Raw genomic sequence first — 20,319 nt, 5'->3', positions numbered from 1 at the left:
GAATACCGGGTGCTGTAGGCTTCTACCATAGTCTTTCGAGACTGAAGGTTGCCAACCAGGCTTCTTTGATGCAAGGCCACTTCAAAGAGATGGGCTGGGACCAGCTGTCTTGACTCATGTACAAATGCCTCACTTTAAACAAGTCATATATTGGAAAGGAACCCAAAATTTTCCTAGCTGAAGGACGGAGAATCCTGCACCGCATGGAAGATTAATTGCATTCTTTGGCTTTACTCAGGAAGGATCTGTTTTGGTTCCCCCCCCTTTCCATTTTAACCCTTTAATCACTCATGCTGCATGGGAACAGTAGACAGTGGAGGAGAAGAGCCCACAAATCGCTAGAAAAAGGGGGGCAGCGTTCAGCGTGTTATCTCAGGCTGGGAGGTTGCAATCCTGGGAGTAAGCCCTGATTGAAAAGAGTGGGATTCACTTCTGAGTCAAAATGAATAGGATTATGCTGAGAAAGGCCTGGATACAGCAGCCACAACAAACCTACAGCCTGCCTCATATATAGATGGTGTTTAGGGGTTAGAGAACCATTCAAAGGTGCCTCTTCACCCAGGGAGCAGGGATTATGCCATTGGGCTTAGACCTGGAAGACCCAGGTTTAAATCCTCCCCTCAGCCACAAAGCTATCTGGATGACCTTGGACCAGTCATTATCTCTCTGCCTCACCTACCTCACAGGGTTGTTGCAAGGACAAAAAGAAGGGGAGGAACCATGTGCACTACCCTGAGAATCTTGGAGATATAAAATGTGAAAAATAAAATATATCACTATTACCGTTAAGGCAATAACTTGTCGAGCCTTCCTTTGGATTGTAGGCATAAGTGCACAGGATGCCGGGGGCTCTCTATTCTTTATGCAATGCTTAGCAAAGCAAAGATCTCGTCTGATCTCTCGGAAGCTAAGCAAGGTCAGGCCTGGTTAGTACTTGGATGGGAGACCGCCTGGGAATACCAGGTGCTGTAGGCTTATACCAGAGTCTTTCCAGACTGAAGGTTGCCAACCATCTCCCTATACTGAACACTATCTCCCAATCTTGTCTGATCTCGGAAGCTAAGCAGGGTCAGGCCTGGTTAGTACTTGGATGGGAGACTGCCTGGGAATACCGGGTGCTGTAGGCTTATACCATAGTCTTTCGAGACTGAAGCTTGCCAACCATCTCCCTATACTGAACACTATCTCCCCAACTTGTCTGATCTCGGAAGCTAAGCAGGGTCAGGCCTGGTTAGTGCTTGGATGGGAGACCGCCTGGGAATACCGGGTGCTGTAGGCTTCTACCATAGTCTTTCGAGACTGAAGGTTGCCAACCAACAGGCAAAGTTAAGTATGGATTAATAAGGAAAGCAGACCAGATAGGGGAAAGATATAGCCCAGATCCAGCCCTGGAGCCTGCAATATGGCATTTTGACTGCTCCCTATCCACAGACAGCCACTGGAAAAGACACCATGCTAGGGTGAAGAGGGCAGTTCCCTATGCTAAATATAAGAGTACACTACTTTAAAAGGAGTTTCTGCGCCCAATTAGCAGGAATGATTTTTTCCACCCCAAAACTCAGTCACTTCAAACATGAGTGCTGAATGTAGAAAGGTGGAAGAATATAAATAGAATGGAATGCACATCTTTCTTTCTTTCTTTCTTTCTTTCTTTCTTTCTTTCTTTCTTTCTTTCTTTCTTTCGCAATTCTAACAAGTATGTTTTAGCACCCGGTATAAATATGGACTATTTTTCCCATAGTCCAACATAGCCCTGGCATCATCCCATCCACTGAAATTAGCAGGACTTTCAACAAGCTTCAGTTGAGCTTCCCAGGTGATAAGCCCCCCACCTTCCATCCCCACCTCAAGCCCCCGCTCCATCCATTCTCCCATGACATACCATTTATTGTCTGCAAATTTGTAGCGGTGGTCATCCGAGGGGACGATATCCATCAATAAAATGTATTTGGTTTTGGGATTAAGTCCCGTCACTTTCACTTTGTAGCTAGGGAACATCCTCCTAGGACAGAAGAAAGCATCAGTGGACAGGTTTCAAATGATTTAATCTGGAGTTTGTTGTCACATTCAAATTAATTTCAGTCACTCCCAAGCAGAGTAGGAACACGGTAGGGTACCAAGGAGAAAGTAATTATTTAATTGGAGGTTAAATTAGTGAAGATCCATTGTAGATACTCTACAGTATCTTCTGGGTAAGTCCCAAGATTCTTATAGTCCCCTATGTAGTAAATATATAGAATATATCTGAGTAGATATATTCCTCAGTAAAAATGTAGAATATATTTACTGAGAAGTGTATCCTATTGATATATTCTATTGATATGCAGTATAGAATATATTTACTATATCCTATTGATTTCAATGGCACTTACTTCCTAATAAATACAACTAAGGTTACAACCCTATACACACTTCTCTGGGAGTGAGCCACATTGAACAGAATGGGACTTACTTCTGAGCAGACATACATAGGCTTGTGCTGCAAGATGGCTATTTTCTTCAGGAATCCACCAAATATCTGACTTCCCTGTGCATAATCTAGGATAAGCATCCTTCATTCTGGCTGGATTGTAATTCCCCTAGAACAGTGGTTCCCAAACTTTTTAGCACTGGGACCCACTTCTTTAAATGACACCCTGTCGGTGCCCTAGGTTTACCAGACTTTTTTTTTTAAGAGATCTAGGAAGAAATATTTATTTATTTATGTGTAATAAGAACCAGAAAAGACCCTCAAGCATTTATCTCCCTACATTTATACCTGCTTGCAAACTGCAGGAGCTGAGCTCTTTGCAAGGTCATAGCAGCTACAGTATCTGACTTTTGAATAGCCTCAGGACTTGAGGCAATTAGTTAGCTGATCTTTCCATCACCCTTTGGCGACCCACCAAAAATCAGCTCATGACCCACCAGTGATCACAGTTTGGGTCTATGCGGGACAGCCACCTTCCCATAAGCCCAGCAGAGATCTAATCCAGTTTGTATTTTATCTCGGCAACTCTATACATGTTGATAAGTGCCCATGGGATGTAGCCAGTCTCATTTCTAAGGCTATAAGGCTACTCACAAGTGTCTGGGAGCAAGCCTCATTCAACACAATGGGACTTCCTTCTAAGTCGACATGCATAGGCTTGTTCTATAAGAGCCTTGAACAGGAAAGAACTTTCATTGATTTTAGTGGGGCTTGAAGCCAATTTCCTCCTCCCCCCTCCCCGTAGGAATAACCAACACCCCAAGCTTAGGCATGTTTAATCAGAAATTAGTCACCTCGAGTTAAATAGGATCTACTTCCAGGTAAAGGTGCATAGGATTTCAGCCTAATAGAGTCCATGCAATGTGTCAATCAACCCCAAACAGCCTTAATGGACTGCACTTCAGTCTTATACAATCAAGCCTGCATGCTGTAAGTCAGGGGTCTCCAAACTTTTTGGCCAGAGGGCCGCATCAAGTATCTGGCATGGTGTGGATGGCCGGAGAAAAAAATTTAAATAAATAAATTAGAGATGGAACTTAGATGAGTGAATAAATAGGCTCATTCACTGAACCTCTCTGGCCCTCAGAACACCCTCCAGACACAATCAGAGCACAGTTCTGGTCATGTTCAGTTGAGTGGGCCAGAGGCTTTCAGGAGATGTTGGCCGCGGGCCGGAAAGAGGCTTGCTGTGGGCCACATCTGGCCCCCGGGCCGGGGTTTGGAGACCCCTGCTGTAAGTAAATAAGAAGACATTTATCCTCCCACCCCCCCAAAAAATATGGAGACTCTCTACTTTATCTTCCAATATCTCAAAAGCTGCGTCTACCAATTTGTTGTTATGTTAGCTTTGCTGCATGAAATGATCTCTTTTTAAGACAGCAAAGCCGTCATGTTCAAAGACAAAGCCAGGCTAAACCAGATTGACAGCTTAAAATAATCAATGAGTTTTAAGCAATATTAAATAGAGTGATCTGGCTGCATTTGGCCCCCCACTCCAGTGGCCCCCCCCCACTCCCCACTCCAATGCAAAACTGAGAAACTGCATTGACAAACTAGGCAGGGGACACACTGAGACACACAGCACTACACCATCCTTGCTCTGCACTGGGGGGGCCTGTCTTTGAGCGTGTCCATGTGCCTCAACATGTTGTTGATCCGGTTCACAATTACTGTCGTCAATAGGAAGGCTGCACCATTTAGCTGACTAACTGGTTCAAGTGAAAAGTGTTTGTATCATTATTAAGAAACGTAGTCCCCAGTTAATTAGGGCAAGTCTCTCTCTTGGGAATACCGGGTACTGTAGGCTTATACCAGGGGTGCTCACACTTTTTTGGCTCGAGAGCTACTTTGAAACCCAGCAAGGCCCGGAGATCTACCAGAGTTTTTTTTTACAATGTTCGCGCCATCATAACATATAACATTTATGTGTACAATGTATGTTGGTGTACCTTGAGCCCCACTGAGTATAACAGGACTTACTCCTGAGTAGACATGCCTAGGATTAGGCTGTGAGGCTGCAATCCTAGCCACACTTACCTGGGAGTAAGCCCCATTGAGTACAATGGGCCTTACTCCCAGCGTTTCCTTCCAGAGGCACCTGAAGGGGGGGTCGGCACTCCGCGATCTACTCATTTTGCCTTGCGATCTACCGGTAGATCGTGATCCACCTTTTGAGCACCCCTGTGCTAGCCCAAAAAGTGTTTGTATCAAAAGTGTTTGTATCATTTTTTAAAAATCTGGTCCCCAATTAAATAGGGCAAGTCTCTCTCTCACACACACACACACCTGCTAGCCCAAAACGTGTTTGTATCAAAAGTATTTGTACCCAATTAATTAGGGCAAGTCTCTCTCTCTCTCTCTCTCTCTCACACACACACACACACACACACAAAGAGAGAGAGAGAGAGAGAGAGAGAGAGAGAGAGAGAGAGAGAGAGAGAGAGTCTGCTAGCCCATCTTCACCATAACTAGAACACCTCAGGAAACTCAATAATGCTTACTTCCAAGTAAGCACAGACAGAGGTGCCAACTAGGAGCTGCATTTGAGTTCAGTGATAATCCAGAACATGTCATATGTAATTGTATCCAGAGCGACACAGCTGTGTCACCGCAAAAAATCTTGCAGCACCCTAAGGAGCAATCAATTTTATCTTAGGATAAGCTTTTGTGAACTGAAGTCTTCAGATGCATGAAAGGAAACTGGTCCAGGGGTCTCCAAGCTTTTCAGTACGAGGACCACTTTGTATACGTATTTTACACCTTTTTGCGGTTCCCCCCCAAAAAATCAGTTTTATAAATGAAAGAAGTTTCAACTGGGATCTTTTCTTGCTGTCAGCATGATATGAATCAGAGCAAGAGAGGAATGTGACATTGACAAAGAAACAACGCCATGCTAAAACTGAGAAATGACTTTTAATGAGTTAAAGTGTCAAATGTTGGCAGATTCTCTGACGACAAAAAAACAAACCACAACTCAAAAAAAGTTGACGTGGGACAGATAAGATTTTGTGGTGGGCTGGATGTGTCCCCGGGCCATAGTTTGGAGACCCTGCTCTAGCCCACTAATAAAGAAATAAAGCTATCTATACACCATATTTACACATTGATGTGTGCTCTCTCTCTCTCTCTCTCTCTCTCTCACACACACACACACACACACACAATGTAGCAGTGAAGCTATTTACCAGTAATTTATGACCCTATTATTAATTATGACTATTATTGCACAGTCAAGTAGGTGTTATTGACTGGTTCGTTTTATTCAGCCTGGTTTATATCCTATATTGATGTTCTAAATACCATCGCAAAATATAAGCTGTTCCCAGTAAAGCTGCTTTTTGCAGTTGATGGATGGTAATTTTGGTGGCCCCTTTGCTGTTCAAGTGCTCTTAAGGTGTGCTGGTATAGCACCGAGGGCACCAATCGCTGCTGGGATCACTTTGGTCTTCTTATGCCACAACCTTTGAATTCCAAAATCTTTATATTTTGATGATTATCATTTATTGCCTTCCGCTGTAATGGGGAATATAGAATATTATGGGATAAACTCTCTGTAATTTCAGCTTCTCAGAGTTTAGTAGCCTGCTCCGAATCAGGAAGTAGGGACCTTTCATTTCAGTGGGACTCATTGTCTAGTTCAGGGCGGGTACAATTTTGGCCTGAAAGTTAAATGCCGAGGTTTTGACATCACCAAATTCACCAAATCACCCTTCAAGTTGGAAGGGGGGAGTGGTATGTATACTTTTCCTGAAGAATGGGGGGATGAGAATCCACTACCAGCCTTACTGATTATACAAAGTCTGGAAATGTCATAGCAAAAATAATTTACATGAGAGGGCCATATCAAATCATTTCAACATCCCTTGAACTGCTTGCATCCTGCAAAATGACTGAAGACAGAGCAAGCCAAATGAAAAAAGCAACTCTCTACCCTGACAACTGCTGCAGAAATCAATCAGGCTCACAAAACTATGAAGTGTACTTTCAAGGGGAAGCCATTATTGCTATGGTTTATTATTATTTTAGAAAGCAGTAAGGACCTGAGTCCATGCTAAACACCTTTATCTGCTTACCAAAGTGATTGATTGATGGCTATAATTTATTTATTTTAATTTAAAAATTATATCCAGCCTTTTCCATGCTGAAACTTATAAAGTTACACAATAAAATGTATAATGGATAATAAGTAAAGCTATTAGTTATTTGATTTTCTCTGTTAATTGTTTTGTGGACTTTTTGTTGAACAGCAGTAAATAAATACAGTAATTATTATTATTATTGATAATATTAATATTAATAAAGTCTTTTTTAGTGTATTAATGAAAATCATTTCAAGGTGAAAGCATTAACTCCATGGCAGACTCTTCCATTGAGATCCACGGGGATCTAAATGTGTTTAGCTTTGGCAAAATTGTCATTCTTCCATGACTGCATGGGAGAGCAGCTGAAAAAGTTCAGAAGAAACTGCATGGATGGACAAGAAACACACACATCTCACACAGACACTGAAAAAAACACAAACAGAAACCAAGGATTGACCCCCCAGGAGCGATGTGTAGTTGGTTCCTAAACATGTTTACTCGAAAGTCAATCCTAATGGAACATTTGAGAGTGATATGGATATTCAACCACAATGAAGCACACAACTGTCATTGTGTCTGTCCTCTCTAGCAAATACTTCTCCCAAATTAATCACATTCACACAACCATATTGGCCAACATTTATTCCATTTTAATTAAAGGTTGTGTGTGTGTGTGTGTGTGTGTGTGTGTGTATTTCTCATCTTTCTGCCTCATATACAAGGCAGTTTCCATTTTTTACAATTTTTATAATTTAATAATTTTTTTATAATTTTTAAATTTTTTTTTATAATTTTTAAATATTTTTTATAATTTTTTTATAATTTTTTTTGCAATCTAAGTGTCATGATCAGAGGTGTTTGTTTCCAGTGAGTAAGATAGGATTAAAGCCTTAAGTCTTACTGAACACAGTGGGCTTACTTCTGAGTAAATAAATACTGTACTGCCGTTTTCAAACACCTCTCCTCATGATACAAAAAGGGGGGATAAAAGGATGGACAGGACAGCAAGTGAAAAATAAATACAAGCGCCAGATGTTTCATGCTAATGTTAGTTTTGTTCCTTGTATGCTCCTTGAAAATATATCTTCCATTCCCAACTGCACCCCCATCACATATCTATCAGAAACCCTTCACTGAGAGCTTGCTATTCTCTCTCCCCCCCCATTCACACATAGATACAGTGTACACACACATATTTTTTGTGTCTATTTTTAATTAAATGTTAGCATTCTGGGAGCTGTTACAGCACAATGTCTGCTCAGAAGTAAGTTCCATTACAGTCAATAAGGCTTACTCCCAGGAAAGTGCCTATGGGATTTCAGCTTTTTTTTTTTTTTACTCAATGTGCATTCCACTTTTTCTCCCAGAAGGGCACCCACTTGGGTTACTCTGTGGCACTTGGAAACCTAAACACATTCCTTTATAGCATAAACTTTCACGGATTGAAATTCAGGTGGAATTAAATGCACTGTGTTTCTGCTAAAATAGAATAAGCTTTGCTGTAGCTCTTTATTTAGATTTACAGTGGGCGCAATCCATGTTCTGTGCATGTTTCCTGCAAGAATCCTATTCCATTGCTCCCATTCTTTCGAATGAGGCACCCACAAACAAACTCCTTGCTGGATCTTGTCCTCCCCTTTTATTTCTGAGATAGCTTCTCCTGATAGCATTAGTTTCTTCCTTTCTCCCCCCGCCCCCGCCACAAGTTTCCTATTTCAAATCAATAAGTAGCCTTGGAAAGGCCTCACCACCATTTCTGAATTCTTTCTTACCTTCCCGCTTTGGTTATAATCATTTCGGTCCCCACATCGTGAAACTTGAGCCATAGTTCTCGTTCATGTAAGAACACTTTGATTCCCTCCATACCCTGAAAGAAAAGAAGGCAGGGGGATAAAAAAAAAAAATCAGACCCAAATAATCATATAACCAAAGGAAATCCAAACCAGAGCCTTGATTTTTCTCTCTCTCTCCCTCCCTCCAAGTCCTGTTAGAGAAACCAGCTTGAGAAAATCACATCACCAGAAATCTGGTCTGGCATATCTTAGTCCAGAGGACTCATCCATGCTTTGATGCAGATCTTTTCTTAGAGGGACTCTGTCCACATGGGTGCATCCCTGCAATACAAATGCGCATGAATGTGCGAGCAAAGACATCCATAGGCATGGATGCCCCATGTAGGCCTGAACATCTGGAACACCAAGGGTGGGAACCCCTGTAACATACAGGCACATTCACCATTGTGTTGCGTCTGCGCAGGGGGGCAAACCAGGCTTTCTGAGTCTCCATTATGAGCTTTGCTGGTCTCCTTGGTTGACATGGAGCTACTTGGCCACAATCCAGACACGTTCCTGGTATATGATCCCTTTCCAGTCAAGAGAGCAGAGCTCAGACTGTGTGGCTTTATCTCCCCAAATGGCAAGCTGGAGGCCAGGGTGGGGGGAAGTGGGGGGAAACAGTTCAACTCCTGTTTCAAAGAAGGCCGGAGATCTGACCAGCGCCAGCGGTCGTGGGAGCTGCTTGGAAGTCTCCGATAGGAACCTGCTTGATAGGCTCTGGGCCAAGAGCATCAACATGCAAGGGGGCTATAATAGGATCAGAAGGGAAGAGCTCTGCTGGGGTGGGGGAGAGCATAGAGACAGAGAGGGAGCGGAGAGCTCCAGACCAGGAGAGAGTTGAAAACTGGGTGCAGAGTGACCAGATGTCCTCTTATTCCAGGACATGTCCTCTTTTTTAGCCTCGTGTCCTGGAAAATGGTTGGCAACCTTCAGTCTGGAAAGACTATGGTATAAGCCTACAGCACTCGGTATTCCCAGGCGGTCTCCCATCCAAGTACTAACCAGGCCTGACCCTGCTTAGCTTCCGAGATCAGACAAGATCGGGAGATTGTGCTCAGTATAGGGAGATAGTTGGCAACCTTCAGTCTCAAAAGACTATGGTATAAGCCTACAGCACCCGGTATTCCCAGGCGGTCTCCCATCCAAGTACTAACCTGACCCTGCTTAGCTTCCAAGATCAGACAAGTTTGGGCATGCGCAGGGTAACATTTGCTGTCCTGGGAAAGAACTTACATATCCTCTTCTTCCCTGTGAGTAGGCCCCTACAGGCAGTGCATAGCCTTCTTGTAGTTAATAAATTAGATGTAATAAATTATATGCAAACTAGTTTTTTTAAGTTTAATAATAATGAACCACATGAAATCAATATATAAGTTTTTTAGCTTTTATTTTGTCACGTCCTACATTTTGGGGTGCCTTGTCCTCTTTTGCGGTTATGACATCTGGTCACCCTTCCTTGGTGGGAGGGGATAGCAAGGTAAATATTTACAGGGACAGGGGAATGGGAGAGACCTGACCCAGCCTGCATTCATTCTCATCTTTTAGCTTGCAAGGATTACAGAGTTACCTTGTTGACATCAAAGGGGGGGGGGAGAAATCCAGACCAGTCTTGGGTTGGGTCCCAATGAATCTCCAATGGAGAGGTGAGGAGAGGCAAGAGATACCCCCCCCCATCAAATAACTCATCACCCCTCCCATTATTGGATTCCTTTGGTAACACAGGAAAGGCATATTTACATACTTTTAATCCCCATTTACTAGCAATATTCATTTTTTCCCATCATCTATCAGCATCCCCCCCCCCCGCTCTCATAGGAAGGAAGTTTGAAGCCCACTGTCCTCTCTTCAGAAATCTAATGTGTGGGACCAATAGGTGCTCTGCCCCATCCATGCTCTCTCTCTCTCTCACCATTATTTGTTTATAGCACCACCCTCCACCTTCCAGGTACCTAACCTGAAAGGCAGACTTCCTATCTCAGCCAGGTTGGCAAGCTTCAGTCTCGAAAGACTGTGGTATAAGCCTACAGCACCCGGTATTCCCAGGCGGTCTCCCATCCAAGTACTAACCAGGCCTGACTCTGCTTAGCTTCCCAGATCAGACAAGATCGGAGACAGTGTTCAGTATAGGGAGATGGTTGGCAACCTTCAGTCTCGAAAGACTATGGTAGAAGCCTACAGCACCCGGTATTCCCAGGCGGTCTCCCATCCAAGTACTAACCAGGCCTGACCCTGCTTAGCTTCCGAGATCAGACGAGATTGGGCATGTGCAGGGAGAGTGGCCAGGAAGGAGGACACCCCCTCCCTTTTCCCTTAGCAAGGACAGGTCAAGTGAAATTGCATTCTTGGACATTCATTGGAATCAGACAAGACCCCTAGTAGGTTATACTCCCGAGGGATTCCTATTTGCCTCCTATCTGTAGTCGGTACTGGTTTCTTAATATTCTTGAATGGGCAGAAATTTTATGTCTTTATTTACTTAGTTCACACTGATATCTCAGCTCTGTCTCATCAAAGATAGCCAAGATGCTAATAATTAATAAAATAATCAAAAACAACAGCAACAAATTAATGAAATTATTATTTAATTATCTAGTCTAAAATAATTAACAAATGAATGAAACAATTAATTACCTAATCTAAAAATAATTAGCAACAAATTAATTAAATGATTGTTTCATTTAAATAATAATAATAATAATAATAATAATAATAATAATAATAATAATAATAATAATAATAATAATAATAATATACAGCCCAAGTCTATGCATATCTACTCAGCAGTAAATCCCATAATAGTCATTGGGGCTTACTCCCAGGTAAGTGTGGATAGGATTTCAACAGTAATAGTAGTAGTAGTAGTAGTAGTAGTAGTAGTAGTAGTAGTGGTGGTGGTGGTGGTATAACGTCTTCATTGTGTCAGCACACAGGAAAACAAACTAAAATGAAGTATATTTATTTACAGCAGGATTCTACTGCACACAGGAGAGCAAAAACAAATCAAAATCTAGTTGCCGTCCATTCAAGAATCTGCCATCTCACCCCAGGCACTTCCACAGAGCAATTCTAGGGGTTTCTACTCCAAAGTTAAGTCCCATTGCATTTCATGAGACTTACTCACAGGTAAGCGTGCATTGGATTTCAGCCTTAAGGTAATTGACATCCATAGGCATAGAAGCTCCTCTGTCTGCCCCCTTCTCACAGTCTTCCCCCCCCCCCATTAATCCCTCCATTTGCCACCTCATTAACCAGTGAATTAATGGAATTTACTCCCAAATCAAATGTGCTTAGGATCGCAGCATTTTGTCATCTTGACCTAGCCCATTTCGTGTAGAGAAATAAATTCTCCTTCTTTCACCACACTACAGTAGACTTTTTTTTCCCCTCTAAGAAGTGAAGAGATGAACTGAGGCTGCAAACCTAGGCACACTTACCTAGGAGTAAATCCCATTGAATAGAGTGGAACTTACTTCCAAGTAAGCACTGAGTCAACACAATGGGGGTGACACGTGTTGATCTTCATGTAACATCAGAAAGCCTGGGTGTCACAGGATACAGAAGTGGCCTTATTTGCTCGGAGGGTTGTGAGTTTCCTCGTCTTTGTTTTCAAGCTCATAAAATGAAATAAAACAAGACTCCGAATGCAGGGACTGGATTCCACCCCCCACCACAATCAGGGTCTATATTGGGAAATAAAATAAAATAAAATCCTTTCAGGGTCTCCTTATCTGTCTCCGATAGGAGAAGGAGCCAAAATAATAGCAAAACAGCCGGTTACAAAAGGCCACCTTACTAGGAACAGCACATATACTCCAGAGATATTTGTAAAGCAACAATATGAAGACAAGAAATAGCTACTATCCTAGGTCCTTGGGAAGGATTCGATAGGTGGGTACAAAACAAAATCCAGTCAACAACAACATGGTGCTGCAAATAAATAATAATAATAATAATAATAATAATAATAATAATAATAATAATAATAATAATAATTCAAGATATATTTTCCTCCCCTGGTGACAAAAGGACACATTTTTACCATAAAGTGGGAGGGGGATGAAGAGGAGGGCTTGATTTCCCCAAACCCAGCAACAGATGTGGAGACCCGAACAATATACCAGAAAGACCCAAACCTGCCCCCCACCCCAAAAAAAAAAAAAAAAACCGTGCAGGTTCAGACAAGGCAAGCTGCTGGAGACACTGCTTTTGCAGGTTGCAATCCTCTACACTCTTTCCTGGGAGTAAGTTCCATTGAATTCAGTGAGGCTTACTTCTGAGTAAGCACTCTCAGGCTTGTGCAGCGCTTAGCCTCAAGGACTATTTGGCCTGGACAATCAGGGTGGTGGTACAATGCTGGAGGGGGGAGGACTTCACCACCTTCCAAAGTGATCCTAGGGCTTTCTAGTGAGTATACAGATCTGTGAACGGCTGTGGATTCTGGGATCGGCTGCCAGAGGATTCAATGGGACGTTCTTGTGCAGATGGGTTATGCCTGCGCGTTACATAAACTGTGTATCAAAAATTCTACTCTATAATTCTACAGTATAATCCCCACCCCCCCGCAACACAATGACCACTGTTATTTTACAGTGCGGTGTTGGATCAGGGCACCTGGAAAAGCCTGAGATAACATCCACTAGAATTCTCAAACTTGTGGGTCATATGCTAAGTCTTGGGGAGCCCCAAAGCTCCAGCGCATGCCGCAGTGCTGAGCAGATGCCGACCCCTTGGAGCTCCTAAAGGGGTCTCAGTCAACTCAACTGCAAGATTGGAAGATTGCAAGTCAACTCAAGCTGCAAGATGGAGTGATCTAATTCGTTTGTGTGCCCTGTAAATGCTTCACCCCCCCCATTTCTTGGGAAGGACTATCTGTCTCAACCGGGTTAATATATATAATATATAATGGCATAGCCCTGGCTTCTACCAGATAGAATGAGAAATTTTCCCATCTGTGATGGGCCACTTGGAGCCCTGAATGGGCTCTCAGTCAGCTCAACGCTGTGCGATTGAGTGATATAAAATCAGTTTGTATGTGCCCTATGAATGCCCCCCCCCCCATCCATTTCTTGGGAAGGACTGTCTCAGTCGGGTTAAGGGTATAGCCCTGGCTTCGATGAGATAAAACGGCGAATTTTCCCATCTGTGGTCAGAATCCGTGGCTCTTCTAATAACAATTATAGTTATGATGATGATATTTGTGTCTAGTCAGGTGGGTTTGTTTTATCCAGACATCGAGTCCGGGATAACTGGCTTTTATCCTATAAATACTGTCCCAAAATGTAAGCTGTTCCCATTAAAGCTGCTTTTTGGAAGTTGACGGATGGCAATTTCTTTGTCCCCAATGCTGTTCAGCAACTGTTACCCTGCACATGCCCGATCTCGGAAGCTAAGCTAAGCTAACCAGGTCAGGCCTGGTTAGTACTTGGATGGGAGACCGCCTGGGAATACCGGGTGCTGTAGGCTTCTACCATAGTCTTTCGAGACTGAAGGTTGCCAGCCATCTCCCTGTACTGAACACTATCTCCCGATCTTGTCTGATCTTGGAAGCTAAGCAGGGTCAGGCCTGGTTAGTACTTGGATGGGAGACTGCCTGGGAATCCTGAGTGCTGTAGGCTTATACCATAGTCTTTCCAGACTGAAGGTTGCCAACCAATGCTGTTCAAGTGCTCTTCAAGCTGTGCTGGAACAGCACCCGAGGGTGCCAATCACCACTGGGATCAGTGTGGTCTTCTTTGGCTACAGCTTTTCAATTTATACTTGCAAATCTTTGCATTTTTTTCCCCATTACTCCTACTACTACTAAAGAAAAAAATGCCACCTTTTTCTCCCCCCTCCCAAGGCAATTTACCTGTTGGGTGAAGGCGGCTTGGGGTGAGGCAGGAGGTTTGCTGCCAGCCCCCAGCTGTGTCTCCTGCTTGCTTTCGCTGGCCAGCTCCTTCGTGTCTGAATCGACTGGCGTGGCTGGGAGCCCAAAGGCTTCTTCGGCATCCGCCATATTCCAGGCCGTCGAGCCCCCCACTGCCTGCAGAACACGCACCCAGGGAAAGAAAGGGAGGGGGGCAACAAAAAAAAAAAAAAAGAAGACAAGAACATATGTCAATTACACACAAAAACACGTCAATTACATTCAAGAACACATGTCAGGCATGCGGGTGATATGGACTTTATACATACGTTACACACTGAGTAAGCATACATCCGCACATATTCACATACACTGGCATATATATTATATACGTACATGTCTGTTAATACAGTGCCTGTGAATAAATTGGAGGAGAAGTTGGAATTTTTTGGAAACTAGAAGCTGGAAATATATATATTTAATGTTCCAAGTGTGTGCGTGCGCGTGTTATAAACACAAGACATGTTACGTACATGCACACACACTATATTTACATATATTCCATGGAAATATATACATACACAAACCGCTCCCCAAAATTCCACCTTCTTCTCTGCTCCCCGGATGCAATTTATTCACACACACATATTATACAAGAAGAAAATATCACATTCATAGCCATCCTCTCTCTCCCCTCTCATAACACTCTCCATCGACACAACCCTATATACACATTTACTCCTCAGCAACCCCCCACCCTATTCCAGGAAGCTTCCCCTCCCAGAAATGTGCCTAGTGTTGCGCCCTCAAGTCCTCTGCACTAATATTCTACCCCTATTAAGAAGCTGATCATACTCTTAGTGTTACTAACAGCCCATCACATGCTCCATAGACAGGGCACCCCCACTAAGTGTGTGTTTGTGGCAGGAATCTGGCTGCGGAGGGGGGGGTCTACCAATGTCTGTCTTGTTGGGAGATAGTTCCAGCTCTCTCTGCCTGAGTAAGGGTGATCAAGAGGCTGACACCCTCCCCGCATTCCCTAGAGAGTAAGACTGAAATCCTATACACACTCATCTGGGAGTAAGCCCGACTGAACTCAGTGAGTCTTACTTCTAAGTAGACATGCACAGGTTTGGGCTACAAGTCAGGGTGAAGGCAGCTGGATTTACTTACTGAAACTAGGCCCTTAGGATCTGGACCCCCGGGGCTACTTCGGCTACACTGAAGGCATTGGGCCTGAAAAGTAAGGGCAGCTAGGATTGCAAACCACAGTCGGGTTTATAGTTAAGTCCTAGGCACGTTTACTCAGCAGTTAGCCTCACTAGTCAGTGCATATAGAATTGCAACCTTCAATGCTTGGACAAAAATACATAGGAAATATACAGCGGGTACAGACAGATACAGAGCATACCACATTCATTTTTCTTTCCTTTTTTATATATTATTTTTTTCCAAGATGCACAGTGTGTTTTCATGCGAGTATAAAAAGTAAGACACTTTCAAAACTATTATTATTATTATCTATCATATGTATTACAGAAAAAAAGCTTCTAGTCCACCAATCCATGAAAACATTTGCTCAAATAAAATTTGTACATCCTAGGCTTTGCTCTTACATACCCACTTGTCTGGGAGTAAGTCCCACTGAACACAGCAGAATTTACTTCTGAGTAGGCACACCAAGGATTCATACTGCAGAAGTGTTCGGTATTAGACTACCAAAGCAAACCCATGGCTACTTAGAATTAAGTCCCATAGTTTTCAGGAGAGGATTCTAGGAGTGGTAGCCTGACGCAGTTACTCCTTTGGGTGCGGGGGGTGGGTGGGTTAGCACATATGTACAGCTACAAACATGGCAAGATCTGTCTGAGTCTACAGCCAACACAGGTACACACGTGTGCAAAATTTCGTACAAAGCCTGTGTAAACAATAAGTAAATATAGATGCACTCCAGGTTGGTTACCAGAGACTCAGGCTAGCAGTACAATCCTATGCATACCTCCTCAAAAGTAAGTCCTAATGTATTTAATGGGGCTTACTCCCAGGAAAATGTGGAGAGGATGGCAGCCTAAGGCTGCACAACAATTCCAAACGCTGGCAGCATTTATTTAGAGAAGGGCTATAGGGAGGATGAAATCGAGATTCCCCTTTTCAAAAGAAGGCCCTTCACTTTTCCAAAGGGGTCTGATTTGTTAGCAATTTGGCCCTTTTGCTCCTGCATCCAAAAGGCCACTTATCCAAAGCTGATCATGTTCCCCCTCACCCCAATATATTCCTTTTTTAATTCTGGAGCCGCCGCACCTCTGTTATATAAACCATTTTTGGCCTCCTCTTCCAAAATGGAAGGGGAGTAAAAAAAAAAAAAATCAATTTCTTTTGGAAACTGAATAGGGGAGACAGGCCTGCAGTTTACCTCTGGACTAGGAATTCGGAAATATAGTCCTTTCTATTTAATGTGTGCCATTTGTTTAAAAGTGGCACTAGACGGCTCTGGCCTGGAGGACACTTCTTAAAAGCCCATCTCCAGGCAATTAAATATTGAAGTAATAAAGAAAGGAAATCCGGAAAGGGAGGGTTGACCAGACACCCTGATCCTGAAATACATTGTCTTGAAAGGAAGGGCTATGCATTTCTGTTGGGGCTGGATTGCAAGGGAGCCCTGTGTGAAAGCTCGGCCTAAGGCTCTGTTTGTTGGCAGTCAGGATTCCTTAGAAGTAAACAGCACTGGGATCAATGGGACTTGCATGTCATCGAAACCATGGTTAGCAGCTGGCTCTTAAGAACATTAATTTAGAGTCAAAAAGACACCCGAACCAAACCAAAACAAAACCACTTTTAAAGACTGAATTATTTTGCATGACATCTTGTATTATTATCAAACGGGACTTGCTTACTTAGCCTCTAACCCAATAAATTAAGGTTTTGTGGGATGAGACTATACAGTAATCTTAAACATGCACATTCACAGACTTTTTTTTTTTGCCTTATTTGCCTTTGAAAAGATATATTTCTGGCCCTATTTCAGACGTTTAAAATGGGAGGCATGCACGGGTTTTAAAATGTTCATGCCCGTTCAACAGAGGAAAGAGTCCTGCCACTAAAGGACTGGAGAAAATTTTCACACGGCTCACAGAAAGCAGGAACTGAAATAAATAAAAATAATAATATTGATCACACATATCGATTTCAATTCCTGCTTTGTGTGATCAATAATAATAATAATAATAAATTATTTTCAGTTCCTGCTTTATTATTATCCTGCTTTATTATTATTACAGATTACAGTTCCTGCTTTATTATTTATTATTATTTATTATTACAGATTACAGTTCCTGCTTTATTATTATTACAGATTACACAAAGCGGGAACTGAAATCTAATTATTATTATTATTGATCACACAAAGCAAGAACTGATATATTATATTATTATTATTGGATTTTAAAGAATGCCACTGAGCTGTATTTTCATTTTTATTTTAAGGATAAAAAAACACAAGGGCAATGCAGAATACATATATGAGATTTTCTCCAAATCTCTGGTTTTGATGCAGTTTGCAAGATTTTGCTAATGTTAAAATGGTGATTTTTGACTTTAAAATGTAAGCTGCGAACAAGGAGAGAGATGACATTACTCTCTCTCCTGACAGGGGAAGAGAAGAGAAAGTATTGAGTTTCCAACTGAAAGCTGAAAGACTTACTCCGGAGCAAGCAGGGATAGAATCAAGTTGCAAAGGGCATTTTAAAAGGTTGATTATTAATTTTTTAGGGGGGGGGGGGCAGGGGTTAATATAAATCTGATTTCTTCCCCCCCCCATGGAATATTGAGAAGTCTAGTTGGAAACAAAGGAGAGAAGGTGGTGTAAGTTTATAATAAAATATAATAATTATTATAAAGATTATAATATAAAAGAGGCAGTAAGAGCGGCTGATGGAATGGAGGATTCCGGGCTTGAGAAGCAGGCGGAAGGCTGCCATCCTATCCACAGACTCACCTGGGAGTAAGCCCCATTGAGGCAATTTTCAACCAGTGTGCCACAGCACAGAAGGGTCTGCAGGTGTGCCCTGTGGGAATTTGGGGGGGGGGTCATTTATATCAGCAGGGCCATTGGGGGATGTGAACCCCCCCCAGCATGTCAATTACCAGCAAGCTTTGTCAATTACCCACAAGCTGATGGCACCTGGACAGTTACCTTGTCAAGTGTGCCCTGGCACCATTTCAGTGGGCCCGGAGATGCCCAAACAGTTTGGGAATGCCGCCCTAGTGCCTAGCATGCGCCTTACTTCTGAGTAGACGCGCAGAGGGTTGGGCTCTCGTCCTCCCCCTCCCAAAAGATCCAGCTCACCCCCCAGCCCCTTTTTCTCTTGCCCACCCCACCCCACCCCCAGCATCTTCCCCCCCCCCCCAGGTCTGGACCAGAGCGGTCCAGCATCGCAGCTGCTCTCCCGCCGGCCCCATCATTAAGCAGAAGGCAGCCAGCCAGCCAGCCAGCCACCGAGGAGGGGGAGGCCAGCGGAGAGCCGTGCGGAGAAAATCCGGCTTGACAGAACCAGGCCGAGGCTGCTGCAGGAGAGATGCAGCCAGCCCTGCTGCCTGGGCAGGGGGGACCGCTGGGGGAGGCGAGGGGCGCCGGGGACGGGCTTCTCCCCCAGCAGCCCCGAGCGGGCTGCAGATCGCCCCTTCCCACGGGCCCCACCGAAGACCCCTCCAGCCAGCCATTCACACGTTCAAGGGCACGGCTGGGGGGCTGGCTCCCCTTCCTCCCTCTCTGCCTGACGCTCCCCTTCCTCCCTCTCTGCCTGATCTTCTGCATGTCTACTCAGAAGTAAGCCCCACTAGAGTCAACGGGGCTTGAGTCACACTAGAGTCAGTGTGGCTCGCTTTCATGCACGCACGCACAAACACACAAACACACACACACTTCCCTGCCTCCTCCTCCTCTCTCTACCCATTCTCTCTCTGCATGTCTACTCAGAAGTAAGCCCCATTCTAGTCAACGGGGCTTACTCTCAGGTCAGTGTAGCGCGCGCTCTCTCTCTCTCTCTCTCTCTCTCTCTCTCACACACACACACACACACACTTTCCTTCCTCCTCCCCTCTCTGCCCATTCTCTGGATGTCTACTCAGAATTAAGCCCCACTAGAGTCAACAGGGCTTACTCTCAGGTCAGTGTAGCTGTCTCTCTTTCTCTCTCTCTCACACACACACACACTTCCCTGCCTCCTCCTCCTCTCTCTACCCATTCTCTGCATGTCTACTCAGAAGTAAGCCCCATTCTAGTCAACGGGGCTTACTCTCAGGTCAGTGTAGCTCTCTCTCTCTCTCTCTCACACACACACTTCCCTTCCTCCTCCCCTCTCTGCCCATTCTCTGGATGTCTACTCAGAAGTAAGCCCCACTAGAGTCAACGGGGCTTACTCTCAGGTCAGTGTGGCTCGCTCTCACGCACACACACTCCCCTTTCACTTCCTCCTCTATCCCCCATTCTCTGGATGCCTACTCAGAAGTAAACCCCATTATAGTCAACGGGACTTACACTCAGGTCTCGCTCCCACGCGCACACACTCCCCTTCCTCCTCCTTTCTCCCCATCCTCTGCATGTCTACTCAGAAGTAAGCCCCATGATCATCCATGGGGCTTACTCGCAGGTCAGGGCTTATCAGGACTGCAGCCGCTCTCGCTCCATTCGCGCCCGCGGATAACCGAGACCTTTACCTTCGCCTCCTCCTGCGCTCCGAGCGATCACCGCATCTCCTCCGGGCTCAGAGCCTCGCCTCCAGCCTGGCCTCCTGGGCCATCGCCCTGCCTGTCTTCCCCGGAGCCAAGAGTCCTTCCTTCAGGGCACCATGGCAGAGAAGGAGGGATTGGGGGGGGGGGGAGTGCGATGCCCCCCTCTCCCCCTCCAAGGTCAGATCCCTCGAAGAAACTCCTCCTCGCAGGACCAAGCAGCCAGGAAGCCCCCCTAGGAGACCCCCCCTGCCCCAATTAGGCTGATGGCTTCTAATCAACCTCCCCACCCCCAGAAGCAAAATTCCAAGCGCTCCAAAAGAAACAGCCGGAGAGGAGAAGCGATGGGGGTAGCCCGGG

At 44.3% G+C, this 20,319-nt stretch overlaps 1 pseudogene; it reads right to left on the bottom strand.

The window, feature by feature from the left end:
• Positions 1 to 10,556: 10,556 nt before the first annotated feature.
• LOC136634599 (5S ribosomal RNA) lies at positions 10,557 to 10,676 on the bottom strand (annotated as a pseudogene).
• Positions 10,677 to 20,319: the final 9,643 nt, after the last annotated feature.

Source organism: Tiliqua scincoides, chromosome 14 (assembly GCF_035046505.1).
Source record: "Tiliqua scincoides isolate rTilSci1 chromosome 14, rTilSci1.hap2, whole genome shotgun sequence".
NCBI lineage: Eukaryota > Metazoa > Chordata > Lepidosauria > Squamata > Scincidae > Tiliqua > Tiliqua scincoides.
Note: the sequence above shows the minus strand (reverse complement) of the source record. Positions and strands in the feature narration are given on the sequence as shown.